The sequence below is a fragment of the Sycon ciliatum genome, chromosome 6, assembly GCF_964019385.1.
Source record: "Sycon ciliatum chromosome 6, ocSycCili1.1, whole genome shotgun sequence".
Lineage (NCBI taxonomy): Eukaryota > Metazoa > Porifera > Calcarea > Leucosolenida > Sycettidae > Sycon > Sycon ciliatum.
This window is the reverse complement of record NC_088648.1, coordinates 14,922,857-14,937,129: the sequence shown is the minus strand read 5'-3', so window position 1 is coordinate 14,937,129 and position 14,273 is coordinate 14,922,857. Positions and strand designations below refer to the sequence as shown.

General features: G+C 44.9%; 1 protein-coding gene and 10 non-coding genes across 12 annotated transcripts in view; 8 read left to right on the top strand and 3 right to left on the bottom strand.

Moving 5' to 3' along the window:
- Window positions 1-14,273, top strand: part of LOC135819454 (phospholipid-transporting ATPase ID-like) — a 69,142-nt gene that overhangs the window by 46,385 nt on the left and 8,484 nt on the right. The gene's annotated exons all lie outside the window — the stretch shown is intronic.
- Window positions 478-549, bottom strand: Trnad-guc (transfer RNA aspartic acid (anticodon GUC)). The gene has a single exon. It is a non-coding gene; the product is annotated as a tRNA-Asp (tRNA).
- On the top strand, window positions 1,148-1,267 carry LOC135820310 (U5 spliceosomal RNA). The gene has a single exon (XR_010554040.1). It is a non-coding gene; the product is annotated as a U5 spliceosomal RNA (small nuclear RNA).
- LOC135820367 (U2 spliceosomal RNA) lies at window positions 3,558-3,748 on the top strand. The gene has a single exon (XR_010554095.1). It is a non-coding gene; the product is annotated as a U2 spliceosomal RNA (small nuclear RNA).
- On the top strand, window positions 4,368-4,530 carry LOC135820338 (U1 spliceosomal RNA). Its single transcript, XR_010554068.1, has one exon. It is a non-coding gene; the product is annotated as a U1 spliceosomal RNA (small nuclear RNA).
- On the bottom strand, window positions 5,988-6,059 carry Trnad-guc (transfer RNA aspartic acid (anticodon GUC)). Its single transcript has one exon. It is a non-coding gene; the product is annotated as a tRNA-Asp (tRNA).
- LOC135820322 (U5 spliceosomal RNA) lies at window positions 6,847-6,966 on the top strand. Its single transcript, XR_010554052.1, has one exon. It is a non-coding gene; the product is annotated as a U5 spliceosomal RNA (small nuclear RNA).
- On the top strand, window positions 10,235-10,425 carry LOC135820345 (U2 spliceosomal RNA). The gene has a single exon (XR_010554075.1). It is a non-coding gene; the product is annotated as a U2 spliceosomal RNA (small nuclear RNA).
- On the top strand, window positions 11,103-11,265 carry LOC135820332 (U1 spliceosomal RNA). The gene has a single exon (XR_010554062.1). It is a non-coding gene; the product is annotated as a U1 spliceosomal RNA (small nuclear RNA).
- On the top strand, window positions 12,485-12,624 carry LOC135820306 (U4 spliceosomal RNA). The gene has a single exon (XR_010554036.1). It is a non-coding gene; the product is annotated as a U4 spliceosomal RNA (small nuclear RNA).
- On the bottom strand, window positions 13,027-13,098 carry Trnad-guc (transfer RNA aspartic acid (anticodon GUC)). Its single transcript has one exon. It is a non-coding gene; the product is annotated as a tRNA-Asp (tRNA).

Sequence of the window (14,273 nt, the reverse complement as noted above, 5' to 3'; positions counted from 1 at the left end):
TTGGCCTTATTATTTTGTTGGGGAAATCCCTACAGACGTGGAGGACCGAGGTCTATGCATATCATCAAGAGTACATAAACCAGAGTGTGCAACTCGGGATGGTTCCTGTGGGAGCGTAATTCGTGCACTACGTCATTTCTGACAGCATGGTAAGCCACAGGTACGGTGAAAAGTTGCGTAACCAGTCGCGGTGGTGCAGGTCACTGAGTTTGTCCTGATTTCGGTTTTTTGATACGGATAGCCTGGTGACTTTTCTTGTCGGTGGGTGTACACAGTCACACAAAACACCGAAATAATCAAGCATACTTGGCTGATTTCCGGGCTATGAAACATGAAAATTTGAGCTGTACGCAAGTCGCGGCTTGGCTGACCTCATCAGGGTGGCGTTATGCACGAACTGCGCTGTTTCAGATCTGATATGCACAGTTGCACACTCTGCTATCATTAAAAAAGCATGGAAAGAAAAAAAGAAATGTCCTCCCCGGCCGGGAATCGAACCCGGGTCTTCCGCGTGACAGGCGGAGATACTTACCACTATACTACCGAGGATTGACTGGCAACGACTTTGCAGCTCCAGCAGAATAGCCTCGCTTCAATGCAATATCTTCTTCTGCAAATGAGTAGCAAAAAAGCCTTGGCACACGTACAGTTGCGCTCTGTGAAATCTGGTCCAAAGTCCGAAAGCCGGTGACCTGAAAGAGTTCTGCTTTCATCACTGTATTTGATCTTGTGGCGTCCAGCCACATTTGTACCTTGTCATTGGAAAAGGGCTTGTTTGTTGTCTTGAAAATGCCTGTTGCCTTGGAAAATCTCAGAAGGATGGGACATAATTAGTTGTACAAGTCGGCTCGTCACGTAATCCTGGTCAATAACTATGCTGTCTGAAGTCAGGATTGCAGGTGTGGATATCAGAACTTGCTATTGTAATTGGCTGTTGCCATGGAAACTTGTTGGTGGCCGGCAAGGATGTTGCCACAGTTACGCTTGATGCTGTTGTTCATTTGAAAAAGCTGACTTGCACTCCTGACGGAGGTTTACGATTTCATCCTTGAGTGCAGTAGGATATTTGCGGCCAAACCTATTCCGTAACTACTGGCCCTAAAGAACAGCATGCAGTAAATGGCTTGTCTGGGAATTTGGGAGGTTCATACTCTGGTTTACCTTCAACCACGAATAAATCTTTCGCCTTTTACTAAAGATTTCCGTGGAGGTGGACAATGAAGGAGTCTTCAAATGAATTTTTCTTTAGCCCTTGCTCAATGAGCAGGGCTCTATTTATTACCAAAAGTAAAGAGAGAAGACTGTTTTCTTTTGTACAGGTCGTCCCCCGTTAATACGAGTCCGGTTAGTACATAAACCCCGTTAGTACATAAGAAATCTCAAGTCCCGGACGAAACGTGGTCACTTCCATACAAATTCTGTCGGTTAGTACATAATTCGTTAGTACATAAACCCCGTTAGTACATAACATTTCTCCGTACCCGCATGCCACCTACCTCAATAGTACATAATTTGTTGGTCTTTTGGCCTTCGAGTGGAGCCACATCGTGTTCTAGTTTCTACTTGTGGACGCAAGTAGCTCAGAAATCAGAGCGCAAATCACAAACCGACAAGGCTCTGTGTTTTCCGAGTGACTGTACAGGCGGGGCTGGACATGTATCACGTACATGTACATGTACAACTGTAGAATCTTCGCTGACTGTGACCGTTATAACATAATTTTTATGTTATATCGAGGGAATCAAGAATATCTCGCTCCCTAGTCATGGTAGCAAGAAACACTCAGAACAGTTGAAAAAAGTGAAAAATTCTGATACATAAGCAAGTTATGTACACTTTCGTTTAGTACATAAACCCCGTTAATACATAACATTTCTCAAGTCCCAGAGATTATGTATTAACGAGGGACGACCTGTAGCTAGTTGGCGCAGTTCAGCTTCTGTCTTTTTTTCTTCAAAACTAAGGTTCTACGACATGAAATCGCCACACGAGTGATTTAGTATGCACATACTTACTTCATACACGTGGTACACAGCCGCGCTAGGTCACAGTATACACCACAGTGAAAATGAGACCTTTTTTTTACTCGAACTACGGAGTCAAAATCCTGAACAGGCACGCGCCTAGTAACGTGCCACTACAGCCAGTTCACGATCTGCACCGACGCCCTTTCCAGTCACTGTTGTCATGGTGAAAAGCCGTCAGTGATTGGTTAGGTGCCTGCTCCACCACGTGCAAGCACTGAAAATCGGCCAACTTTTCGGCCAACTATTGACCAGTCGATGTTTGGCAGAAAAACGAATTCAAATAAAAGAAACCAACCAAATCGTATAAACAATTAAATCGCCGCATGTTTGTCGGTACCTTGTGTGACAACTCGGTTCACACCAAGTGATCTTCGCGCCAACCTTGACGAATTTTGTACTCTACATGTTAGTACAATATAGTGGAGAAGATTTTAAGCCTAGTTCACATTCGACGCAACGGCGACGGTACGGGACGTAAGGGCTTGTCGGGAGGGCTGGGGTGAGCTGTAAAATCCTGTACGATTCGTACGACACGACATGCAGCAGTCGTTGCGACGTTCAATGTCGAACGGCGCGAGTCATACGGCACGGTCCGTGACGGGGTGACTTTCGGACCTAATTTCTCGTTTTTCGGGACTTCTTTTCAATTATTTCTCCTTGAAAGAAGCGGAATCAAGTTCACAATACCAGTTTTTCATGAAGACCAAAATATTAGCACTGAAAGTTGTGGCATTCAAATAATAGCCCCAGGAAATGATAGAATACTTTGTCTGTCACGCCTCTGAACTATCCCTAAATACAATAAGTGACATGAGATCTTATATTGCTAAAATTCAACTCAAGTCGTGCTAGCCATTCTGTGAGTTATCATGGGAAGCGCAGTGTTCGAAATGCTAAAGATTTCCAAACAAGAATCGGGAGTAGTCGCCGTCTCCTGTTCACACTCGAATTGCAGCCGTTTTGTACGCTTGCGTCCCCGTCTACACCCGTCTACGGTACGAAAAGTTGGATCAATCCAACTCTTCCCGTCGCTTCCCGTTCCTGGTGTTCACATTGGACGCCGTCAGACCGTCCCGTCGCTTCCCGTCGATCCTTACGTCGCGTCCCGTCGCGCCCGTCGAATGTGAACTAGGCTTTACCCCTTGTGTCCGTCCTTTTGATCTTCCACGAAAATCCACCGGTTTCGTGTCTCCTGGTTGCTGTTGACAACCCTCTGCATTGATTTTCTCATTTCGGTGCTTCATTATGTCTGTGTGATGCGTTTTCCTTATAAGCTATATACTACAGGTTGTAGCTAGGGTGTTTTGTGTTGGTATGGGTGTATTAGATCGGCCATATTGTATACTCTGTCGCCCTAGCAACTAGTCGACGCCGTTCCAGTGAAGATATGGTTTCAACCTTCTTGTTTCAGTGTTTTGGTTGTTTGTGTGTGTGTTCTGGGTTAGTATGTTGTGTGTTTGTGTGGAAGAGGTAGTAGAGACACTGTAGTTTGAATTTATAGAAAGGAAAAGAGTGTGGGAGGTGAAAGTTATCGCTTCTCGGCCTTTTGGCTAAGATCAAGTGTAGTATCTGTTCTTATCAGTTTGATCGCTGATATGTTGGCTATATGTCAACATTCGATCAAATGTATTTTTGCTCCCTGGAGGGTGGCTCGAAGCTTGCTTCACCCTCTCCACGGATCACCCTGGTATTGCAGTTCTTCCAGGTGTGGTCCATTTCCCTGTCAGGGATTATAATCAAATTATGGAAAGTATTCAAGAAGTTTTCTAACTTCTTCTGGTGCAGTCTACCTGCGATAACTATATCTTTTCTTCTGACATCAGACAAAGTTTTTTTTTAAGATCCAGCCTATTCTCTCACAGTCAAACGTGTTCCTGAGGTATAAAAGCAGTGATTTTAATATCCCCGAGCTGTACATTCTAAACTGATTGTTCAGTGTCGTACATGTATTGTCAACGAATTGAACAGAGAACATGCTTGCTCGACTGAAGAGAGGCTGATGGGTATAGTTGTGCTCTGTGAAGTAGGGCTGGTTTACGCTGGGTCGTGTATTTACTGTGGAATTTGAAGGAAGTGTATTGTGTCATGCGCGCGCGCATTTCATATTTTGGGATGTTGGTTACCATAGAGATAGTGTGTGGTCGAAAGACTTGTTGAGGATGAAAGGGAAATGTCTGGATCTGTACAAGGTATGGGCTGTTGCTGTGGCTGTTGCTGACTAGTTTTAATATGCGTGCGATAGGTAGAAGAGGAGAATGCGACTATGAGAGAGGTGTCATAATGATGGACACTGTAGTGGGTTGCAGATCTTAGGCTGTTGTAGGAAAACAGTGTAAAGTCATACTTACCTGGCACAGGGGACGCCGTGATCAAGAAGGCGGCTCCCTCAGGATGAGGCCCCTCCACTGCACTCCGTTGGGGCTGAGGCTTGCGATTTCCCCAAACGTGGGAAACTCGGGTGCACAATTTATAGTAGTGGGGGTTTGCGTTCGCGCAGCCCCTGTACAATATAAACGAAGGGAAGAAGTGAACCTTTTCTTGTGGCAGTCCTTGTGGCAGTTCTGTGCTATCAAGAGTACGTATCCCACAATGTGCAACTGTCCGCACAATCTCTATACAGTAGACACTCTTAGCATACAACGGTAACGCTATTTTTTACGGTACTCGTACCTTGATCACCCAAATAGCGTTGAAGCTGCAGCGTAAAAACGTTATGGGGGCTGATTTATCGTTGTGACCAACGGTAACGTTCTTTCGCCAAATATTGCACAGTCCGTACGCAGTTCACCTTGTGTCGCGTATATGGTGACATAAATGGTTGTACAGCGCGAACTAAAAGCTATTCTCGTGGCAACAGCGAACTAAAAATAGCGTGCATCTTGCTAAAGGTCGAGCCCGAATCACGGTATTTTCCCCCTTACGGTAATACCGTTACAACATAACGTTGTTTGCTAAGGGTGTCTAGTGCTACGAAGCAAGGCGATGGCAGAACTTCGCGTCACATGACATGACGCAGAAAGGTTACGTTGGCAAACTGTGCAAAGTGACCACAAGAGAGTTGAACCTACAAAGCTGAGTTGCATACAACACTCTATCAATCATGCACAGAGTGAAAATATTGTCTACGGGTTCATTACATGATGTGAAGTTCTGCCGCCGCAGACCCCAGAGCTGGAGTTGCACACTCGTGGGTTTGTCATGTGACGCGAGTTGCATACAACACTCTATCAATCATGCACAGAGTGAAAATATTGTGTACGGGTTCATTACATGATGTGAAGTTCTGCCGCCGCAGACCCCAGAGCTGGAGTTGCACACTCGTGGGGGGGGGGGGGTATGACTGTACTCTTGGTGCTATTCGTGCAGTATCTAGTTGTCTCAATCATGACGATGGAAAGTACTTACCGTATTTTTCCGGTTGTAAGTCGACCTTTTACGACTTAAAATAGAAGGAGAAAGGGTGGGGGTCGACTTACAACCGGGATTCGACTTATAACCGGGAACTATCAGTATCTTACACAAAATGACCTGCACTGCATGCACGATCGGTACGAGTGCATCATGTTTACACATTTTTGCCAGTTTATTGGCCTTTTTCAAGGATTGGGACGTTATATCCTCCAATGAGGAATGTTTACATGATTTGTTGATGTGTTAGTAGCAGGAGGTGGTTAGTAGTGCTTCTTTGGGTGAAAACTTTAAAACGTAGAATTGAGACCTTCAGATAGGGGGGTCGACTTATAACCGGGGTCGACTTACAACCGGTAAAATACGGTACTAGTACTTTTGTTTTTGACTTATAACCGGGGTCGACTTACAACCGGTAAAATACGGTACTAGTACTTTTGTTTGGATGGGAGGGGGAGAGAAGTCGCTGAGACTTGCTCTATCCAGTTTCGGCCTCCCAGACTCTTTCTCCCTTTTTTACTCTGCTTTACTTTGAAGAAAAAAAGAAATGTCCTCCCCGGCCGGGAATCGAACCCGGGTCTTCCGCGTGACAGGCGGAGATACTTACCACTATACTACCGAGGATTGACTGTCAGAAGCTGTGCAGCTCCAGCACAATATCGTCACTTGCGTGCAATATCTTCCTCTGCAAATGAGTAGCAAAAAAGCCTGGACACACGTTCACCAAGTACAGTTGCGCTCTGTGAAATCCGGCCCAAAGCCCGAAAACTGGTGTCCTGAAAGAGTTCCGATTACATCACTGTATTTGTACATGTGTACGTCCAGCTCTGCATTCGCACCACTTCCTGGGCGGCAAAGGCCGTTTAAGCGCAACTGTACATGTGCAGTTTATCCACAGCGCCGGGACTGTGACCTACTGTACAGTGTTTACGTATTGACACTGAGTGTGCTACACAAAGAAGAAAAGGTAGCTTCACTTCAATCACGTTATAGTTGAAGAAGGCGTGTTTCGTTTTTTGAAAATGCCCGTTGTAGTAGCTTTGGAAAAATCTCAGATGCATGGGAGATTGGGACATATTTGTACCTCCAGTTGCCTTTCATCTGGTTAGTCATGCAATCCTGATCAATAACTAGTATGACAGCTGAAGTCAGGATTGCAGGTGCGGATATCCAAACTTGAGATTGTAAATGGCTGTTGCCGTGGAAACTTGGTTCTGGCCGGCGAGGGTGTTGCCACAGTTACGCTTGATGCTCTTGCTTATTTGAAAAACAGCTGACTCACACTCCTGACAGAGATGTTTGATTTCATTCTTGAGTCTAGTAGGATATCTGAGGGCCAAACCCATTCCGTAACTACTGACCCTAAACAACAGCATGTAATAAATACCTTGTCTGGAATCTTGTGAAGTTCATACTCTGGTTTACCTTCAACCACGAATAAATCTTTCGCCTTTTACTAAAGATTTCCGTGGAGGTGGACATTGAAGGAGTCTTCAAATGAATTTTTCTTTAGCCCTTGCTCAATGAGCAGGGCTCAATTAATTACCAAAGAAAAGAGAAAAAGACTGTATTTGTTTACAGTCCGTTTCAAAAAGATTTGCAATCCTGGCGATCGCCCGCGGAGTTTGGCGTCTTACCGTAGGAGCACTCGAGCGCTGCCTGGAAAAACTCACTGTGAACTCGAAGAAATATTCCGCGCGAAAGCAGGAAAAATTGATACAGTCATGGTCTGTCGTCTGGTTTACAACAAACGAGTTCTTCCTCGTATTGATAATGGAGTCAGAGAGGACATGTCGAAACGAAGGTGTTGTAAATGTTGACGAGCGGCATGGGTCCCAATTCGTTTTGTGACCAAAATAATTTCTTTGAGCTGCGATGCAATTTACTCACCGTGTGACGAAAACGACATCGACACGGACTCATTCCCAAGGCCATGACTTGGCAAAGCTATCCGTGTGACTTCGACGACATTTTGAGAAAAGCAGACGCTTGTGAACGCTGATAGAAGACGGCGTTGACTGCTAAATTCAAATTGGCGATCTTGAAATACTAGAATAAATCTCAAAAAGCTACACCGCGATGACTTCCATATTCACTCACACCATTGCAGTGTTGTGGGTGTGTTCACATGGCGTGAGCCAGTCAAGTGTCAGTCAGTTGGGCAGGAAGCGCGGGCTCCAACGACAACAAGTCGTTTGGTGCAGCCATCTTCTTTGTCTTGTACATGTACCAGCTTGATCACCAAAACAATGAAGGAAAAAGTTTGACTTGAGGATAGGGTGGGATTTGAACTCACAACTTCATGGTCAGCAGACAGCATTCATAACCACAAGGCCAAAAAGGAAAGGATAAATCGTGGGTTTTGATAAAAAATCGATACTGGCTTCCTGGGCAAATTGTAAACCATGGGGAAAGGCCGGAAACCTGGCCGAAATTCTAACTCCTTAACGGCTGATCCAATTGTTCCGAAACCTTCACAGAACAATTTGCCGTGTCCTAACAAGCCATTCTATGTACTTTGTTGTCCAAATTTCCCTTATCTTCATACTTTTTAAGACCCAAACCTGATTGTAAATCTTTTTGAAACAGACTATAGGCTGTGATCGTTTTGTCAGATCTGAATCAAACTACTCCAGTTTCGTGCGCATGGTGCACCGCTTTTCCACGCATATGTGTACTACATGCGTATATCAATGATTGTTACCTGCCAAACAGGTTAAAATGCCTTGTTTTGGCAAAAATGAATTTGATGGATCCAGTCAACCCTGCTCCCGGGGCACGGTTGACTGGATCGGGATTCGACCAATCGACCACTGCAGATCGAGTGGATCCTCTGGATCTAGATCCATAGGATCCAACCAAAAGATCACGACCCTAGTCAGCTGGTACAGTTCAACTTCTGTGCGAGGGGCCGCCGGAGTTACTTTCTTTTTCAAAAGCGAAAGTTCTCCGACTCAGACATGAAATCGGCCGACTCTGTCGCATTAGCTACAGACTTCTCATAATTATAGCCTGTTTATGCGCAACTGTGATACACAGCCGTGCGAGATCGTAGTGGACACTAGAGCGGAAATGAAACCTTTTTTCGTTCACGAGCTGTCGAGTGAAAATCCTGAAAGGACAGGTGTCCGGTAGCGATCCAATACAGCCAGTTTACGGTCTGCACCGATGCTCTCTCCTGTATGGGGGCAGCTGTCAGTGATTGGTTGGGTGTCCGCTCCACCACGTGCAAGCACTAAAATTCGGCCGATGTTTTGGCCAAGTATTGACGAGTCGCGCGATACTTAGAGGAAATCACACGACACCTATCTATCATCGCGGATTTGTTAGCTTGACGACAACTCAGATTACACCAGGTGATTTTCGCGCCAATCTTGACGAATGTTGTCCTCTTCATGTAAGTGTGATGTAGTTGAGAAGATTGTGTCCCTTGGGTCCGTCCTGTAGATCTCCCACGAAAAATACACTGGTTTTGTCTCTCCTGGTTGCTGTTGACAACACTCTCCATTGACCTTCTCATTTCGGTGCTTCATTATGCATGTGATGTGTTTTCGTTATCAGCTAAATGCTACCGGTTGTAGCTAGGGTATTTTGTGTTGGTATGGGTGTATTAGTTCGGCCATATTGTGTACAGTAAAACCTGTAACTAAAGACCACCGTGACTAGCGACCAGCCTGGTACTACCGACCACTTCGCCAGGCACGGAAAGTCTCACATTCAAAATACACTGTGACTAGCGACTACCTGCTGAACGCGACCAGCGACCGCCTTTTCTTGTCCCAAAGACGATTTTTGACCCGTAACTAGCGACCGCGATGTGGGAAATCAAATGTTGCTCGAAGCTCCTTCTTGAAATTTTGCTGATTTTCTATGGTCCTGAATGGAATCTTTCGATACTACAGCTGAACAAATGAACGCAGGTAATTTTGACTGTGGAGTCGGTGTGGACTGCACTACACTTGTCAAAATTTCAAGCGCTTTCAAGAATAAACATGATAGGAAACGTCTTGGAGAGCGCATGCAAAGCGCTCTCTGATCGATATTACTACTCGGAGGAGAAACGAAGACTGGGCGGCTCTGTCACCCCAGTCACACAGACGGATCGACGATGGCATCAAGGAATCCAGAAAAAAAGCAGCACCACAAGGTCCTGATGCTGAAGGATCGCGTTCAAGCAATCGAGGAGTCACAAGAAGGACAGTCGGTACGATTGATCGCATGAACAAATTTGGAGCCCAGCGCAAAACGAAACTTCCCCAGGGAACGTTTGACTCCTGGCTTCAGAAGTAGCAGCTGAATTTGAAGTCTGCAAAAAAATCTTCTCTCTCTCTCTCTCTCTCTCTCTCTCTCTCTCTCTCTCTCTCTCTCTCTCTCTGTCTCTATCCATCTCTCCATCTTTCTCTCGAAGTGTTGGTTGAACTGAAATAAGAATGACATTGCGCAAGTCCCGGGGAATTGTATTAGCTGCATTTTGACATACATATCATATAATGGGATCCATATATGGTCACGCGGTGCAAACCACTAACTAAAGACCACCTGGTACTAAAGACCGCTTTTGCTGGCACCAAGGGGTGGTCGGTAGTCACAGGTTTTACTGTACTCTGTCGCCCTAGCGACCAGTCGACGCCGTTCCAGTGAAGATATGGTTTCAACTTTCTTGTTTCAGTGTTTTGGATGTTGTGTGGGTGTTTGTGTGTGTGTTCTGGGTTAGTGTGTTGTGTGTTTGTGTGGAAGAGGTAGTAGAGACACTGTAGTTTGCATTTGTAGAAAGGAAAAGAGCGTGGGAGGTGAAAGTTATCGCTTCTCGGCCTTTTGGCTAAGATCAAGTGTAGTATCTGTTCTTATCAGTTTGATCGCTGATATGTTGACTATATGTCAACATTCGATCAAATGTATTTTTGCTCGTTGGAGAGTGGCTCGAAGCTTGCTTCACCCTCTCCACGGATCACCCTGGTATTGCAGTTCTTCCAGGTGTGGTCCATCTCCCTTCTAGGGATTATAATAAAATTGTAGAAAGTATTCAAAAAGTAGTTTGACTTTTTGGGGTCAACTCAATAAGGTAACATTTTGCAGCCACAAATTGTTTAATGTTTTCTGTTGTAAATATCCTGGATGTATCACACTATTATAGTACCTTTCTCCTAACGTCATATGTAAAAACATTCTCATCGTCTATTCTTTCATAGTCATTTGACCTTGCGTAAGTGTTCCTAAACTATAAAGTAGTGCTCTTTACGTCACCTGGAGGTCCACTGTCCTACATGTACTGTTAATGAATTGAACAGAGAATATGCTTGCTCGACGGAGGACAGGCTGATGCCTAGTTGTGCTGTGTGCAGTAGGGCTGGCTTACGCTCTGTCTTGTATTTACTGTGGGGATTTGAAGGAAATTTATAGTGTCATGCGCGCACACAAACATTAATTTTCGTATTGTGGGATATTGGTTACCATGGAGATAGTGTAATGTCGAAAGATGTGTTGAGGATGAAAGGGAAATGTCTGGACCTGGACGAGGTGTTGACTGATACGGTGGCTGTTGCTGACTAGTTTCAATATGCGTGCGATAGTGAGAAGAGGAGAATGCGACTACGAGAGAGGTGTTGTGATGATTGACACTGTAGTCAGTAGCCGTTCTAGTCTGTTGTAGGAAAGCAGTGTAAAGTCATACTTACCTGGCACAGGGGACGCCGTGATCAAGAAGGCGGCTCCCTCAGGATGAGGCCCCTCCACTGCACTCCGTTGGGGCTGAGGCTTGCGATTTCCCCAAACGTGGGAAACTCGGGTGCACAATTTATGGTAGTGGGGGTTTGCGTTCGCGCAGCCCCTGTACAAAATAAATGAAGAGAAAAATGGAAAACGGTATGAAAAAATCCGTATGAAACTTGATCCCATACCACGGCGAGGTTTCGTGATGAATCGTGATGAATAGAATACTACAGTCAATTTCAAAACTATAGACGCGTACCTAGGCAAAAACCGTTATGCCAGCATCTATACTACATAAAATCTGTGATCACTTTGTGCATAAAATTTTCTAAATTAGGTGTCTGTTATCCAATCGTTTAGAAACTACATGAGAGTAACTGTGGAGCGGTCCTGAGCAATATTCCGAAAACTATTCTCAAAAAGTTCCAGCCAAATTTGAAATATTTCGAAAACCCTACGCGTCTATAGTTTTGAAATGGACTGTACAGTCAATTTCAAAACTATAGACACGTACCTTGGCAAAAACCGTTATGCCAGCATCAAGAGTGCATAAACAAGAGTATGCAACTGTGGTTATGCATCAGTGCGCGGCGCGCTGCCTTCATTACGTAACTTGCCTTCATCACGCTCTGAAAGCATGCATTCAAACTCACAATTTCTCGTACGAGCCCATCCGTGTTTGCTCAATTCGTTCCAGTACCTATCCAATCTCTAAAGTTTGGCGCATGAAGTTCCGTACACAAGTCCATTTCAAACCAGAGGGAAAGCGCGGTGTTTGATTTTCCGCAGGGCGCGGACTGGAGCTGAATGATGTAATGAAGGCAGCGCGCCGCGCATCTGGCCCATAGAAAAGAGATCACAGTTGCATACTCTTGTTTATGGACTCTTGCCAGCATCTATGCCACATAAAATCTGTGATCACTTTGTGCATAATTTTTTTCCAAATTGGGCATCTGTTATCCAATCGTTTAGAAACGATATGAGAGTAATTGTGGAGCGGACCTGAGCAATATTCCGAAAACTATTCTCAAAAAGCTCCAGCCAAATTTGAAATATTTCAAAAACCCTACGCGTCTATAGTTTTGAAATGGACTGTAGTACATTGTGGCCTTATGGAGGTTACAGACAGTTGCCATGGCAATGTTCGGCAGGAATCATGACCGATGTGGTGAAACGCCGAGCCTTGAAGTTGTATTCTTCGATGGTAAAAATGTGATCGCGCGGGCCGACGGGTGCACTAAAGCTGTTCTGGAAATCTTGTAGTGAGTGAGAGACTTTTGCGATGACTTGCACTGTGTTCTGTTGAGGTATATGTGTTTGAAGATGATGGTTAGGAAATCAGCTTTGCGCAGTGGTAGTACCATAGCCAATGAGGTCCAACCGAGGCGTGGTTATTGCTAGTTGAAAACTTTTCCCAATATCCCGCATTGACGACTTGAAACATAGTCGGCTTTGCAATTTTTGAAGGCTCATCCGTGAGCCAACTTTCAATTGAAATCAAAGAAAGAGTGGGATTCCGAATTGAAAACCCAATGGTGGGCTTGTCTGGATCGCGCAAAGCATAGAAATTGTTGCTATGTACAGCTGTCCTTACCTTCAGAGATTGGCCTTGAGGAACCGATAAGTGCATGCCTATTATGGTATGGTTTAATTCACCAGTCGAACAGGCATATCTGCAGCTTTCTTGCCGGGATGGCCAGAGCCAACCACGGCTCCTACTAACTAAAAGAAGTCAGTTGCATGTGGTCAAAGGCAAGGAAAGCACAGAGATAAACTTGCTCTATCCATTTTCGGTCTGCCAGACTCTTTCTTCATATCATGCCAGACAGACTCTTCTCTCCCCTTTACCCTGCTATAGAAAAAAAGTCAAAAAAGAAATGTCCTCCCCGGCCGGGAATCGAACCCGGGTCTTCCGCGTGACAGGCGGAGATACTTACCACTATACTACCGAGGATTGACTGATGGAGGTTCTGCAGCTCCAGCAGAATAACCTCACTTCAATGGAATATCTTCTTCTGCAAATGCATAGCAACAAAAGCCTCGACACAATGACATGTACAATACTTATAGGCGATTCACACGACAGGCAAATCGACAGGCAAATCCACGTGCACCGGACCATTGCTATGGTATTTCACCTGTGAACGAGAACAGTGGCTGAAAAAGTGCAAGCGAGCTGGGGGCCCACTTTCACGATAATCGTGGTGGACACGAGTACATTTACACCGAAAAGCGCGAAACAAGGCTTGATTTTTGACACGGCTCTTTTCAACGTGATGATAATTTTAATGTACCGGTATGTGTGTTTTGAAAATTTGAAATACCCATGGCAACTGGTGGGTGAATCATTCAAAAATGCAAATGTGCCTGTCGTCAAGTGCAGCCATGTGAATCCACACAGTCACTTTTCTCGTGAATCACTCGCTGTAAAACGTGCAAGTGCCTGTCGTGTGAATCGCCTATATGTACAGTTTGTGCTCTTTGAAATCCAGCCCAAAGTGCAAAACTGGTGTCCTGAAAGAGTTCCGATTACATCACTGTATGTGCACATGAGTACGTCCAGCCGCATTCGTACCACTTCCAGGGCGTCAATGGGCGGAAAGTTGAGGGCGCCAAAAATGCACTCTGGGTTGAATTTCGCCGAACACATCTGTACATGTGCAGTTTATCCACAGCGGGACTGTAGCCTACTGGAGAGTGTTTTCGTATTGACACTGAGCATGCTACACAAAGAAAAGGCAACTACACTTCAATCACGTTCTAGTTGAAGAAGGGCTTGTTTCGTTTCTTGAAAATGCTCGTTGAAGTCGCCTTGGAAAATTTCAGATGGATGGGACATATTTTTAATTTGTACCTGTTGCCTTTTTTCTGGGCTCTAGATTCTTGTTTTCAGTGGTATTTTTCAGTCTCGCCGTGCTGATCAATAACTAGTACGCTAGCTAAAGTCAGGATTGCAGGTGTGGATACCAGAACTTGAGATTGTATTTGATGTTGCCATGGCAACTCGTTGCTCGTCGACTAGGATGTTGCCACAGTTACGCTTGGTGTTTTTGCTTATTTGAAAAACAGCTGACTCGCACTCCAGGCAGAGATTTTTTGATTGCATTATTCAGTATAGTATGGTGCCTG